Source organism: Mus caroli, chromosome 4 (assembly GCF_900094665.2).
Source record: "Mus caroli chromosome 4, CAROLI_EIJ_v1.1, whole genome shotgun sequence".
In the NCBI taxonomy this organism is placed as follows: domain Eukaryota; kingdom Metazoa; phylum Chordata; class Mammalia; order Rodentia; family Muridae; genus Mus; species Mus caroli.
Genome location: NC_034573.1, coordinates 47,505,793 through 47,507,488, shown reverse-complemented (window position 1 = coordinate 47,507,488; position 1,696 = coordinate 47,505,793). Strand labels below are relative to the sequence as shown.

The following is a 1,696-nucleotide window of genomic DNA, read 5'->3' as shown; positions in this document are numbered from 1 at the left end:
GAGAGAGAGAGAGAGAGAGAGAGAGAGAGAAGACTATCTTGGGATATCTCAGTCCATGCTGGAATCCAAAGAAGCTGGTGCCCGGCGTGAGCAGCAAAGGATGGAGGCTCCACTGTTGAGCGCTTAGCAGGTGGAAATGCAGCAGAGAAGCAGCACCCTTTTCTCCCTGGTCCTCGCTATCCACAGTCCTACTTGCTCCAGGGAAAGGCCTGTTCTCAGCTCATCTTTCTTACAAATACCCTTGGCAGACTCACCTTGAGCTGTGTTCTTTCCTTGATTCCAGATCCAATCCAGTTGACAATCAGAGTTAGCCATTACAGAGAGCAACCTCCTGGCCTAGGAAAAGGAAAAGCCAGGAGGAGGCTTAGCTTCTTCTACTTGGGCTGCCAGCACAAAGCATCAGATTGACTCAGCAGCCACCAGTAACAGGAAGGCCAGAGACCGGGATCAAAGTTTTGCAACAAAAGTTGGTCTCTGGTGACACCCTCTTGGCTCAAGGGTGGATGGGACGGCAGCTGATCACTGTATCCTCTCCTGGCTTTTGTGTGCACATAGGGAGTGCCGCAGGTGTATTCCTCTTAAGGAACATGAGCATGAAGTTAAGACCCCATCTTGATCTTCCTCAGTCTTAATTCCCTGCACCACACACTGCTCCACCGCAAACAGGGGCTTCAACAGAGGCAGAGGGTAGGGGCAATTCAGTTCATAATACAGACCATGTAATATGCATTAAATCTGGAGTAAAGAGCTTCCCTAGCAAGGAATGCTCTGAAAAGCAAGACCACTTTCTTCAGTGGGCCCTGAGGCTTCCCTTGGTGATAGTCCTAGAGCAGGAAGCACTGAGAGAAAGGGTGGGTGGGATGGTTCCCATACCTTCTGCCCTCTTCTTAAGTTGACCTCACATTCAGTCTGTGTCTGTGTCAGCCACCGTCTTCTCCTTGATTTCATCACTAAAGTGGTTGGTTTCCTCATGGAGAAGCAAGCAAAAAAAAAAAAAAGATTATTTTTGAAAAGTGAAGTTTTAGAAAAAACTAAAGTATCTGAGGTCCCTTCAAAGCACATGAAGGGGAATGCTCTTAAATAAATATTTGAGTCGACTCAGATTTTAAACAGCAGAGATGGAGGGAGTCATTTTATTGCCAAATTATTAAAAAGCTGTTTATCCCCAACTGAACAGAATCAAAGATCAAATCCAAATGGCAGGAATGCGAATGGGGTTTGGGAGAATACAGTGAGAGTGTCTGGGGTAACTGCTCTGGAAGCTGAAGAGCTTCGGCGTGTTAAATTAAGTCCTCTGGCACCTTTTAAAATCTAAGAAAATCAGCTGCATGTTTCTTTAACGGGCTAGAGTTTGAGTGAAAATAAACAAAACTTTTAAAAACTATCCTGGCTTTGAAACCAAATACCTGATCACAAACTATTTCTGCAATACCCACTGCCCTTGAATGCTTACAATTTATTCATTCGATAAATATTTATTCCACTCTTACTATGTGCCAAGACAGAACATCAGATCCTGGTGATGTCATTGGAAATGAAAACAGACATTGCCTGGCCAAAAGACAGATCGACCATTGGCACTGGAACCTAACTGCCTGGAGTGGGAATCCAGAGGTAGCCTGATACCCAAGCAGGTACTGGGTTAGGAACTTAGGTCAGGGACCAGACATGGACCAGACACGTGAGCTGAGGTCAC

At 45.6% G+C, this 1,696-nt stretch overlaps 1 long non-coding RNA gene across 2 annotated transcripts in view; it reads right to left on the bottom strand.

Annotated features, from left to right (window-relative positions):
* The window catches only part of LOC115030860, a 93,057-nt gene extending 92,644 nt beyond the window's left edge, over positions 1–413 (bottom strand). For both annotated transcript variants that reach the window (XR_003836429.1, XR_003836430.1), the window contains exon 1: positions 255–413. This is a non-coding gene — a long non-coding RNA (uncharacterized LOC115030860). The remainder of the gene's footprint in view (positions 1–254) is intronic.
* Between the last annotated feature and the right edge of the window lie 1,283 nt (positions 414–1,696).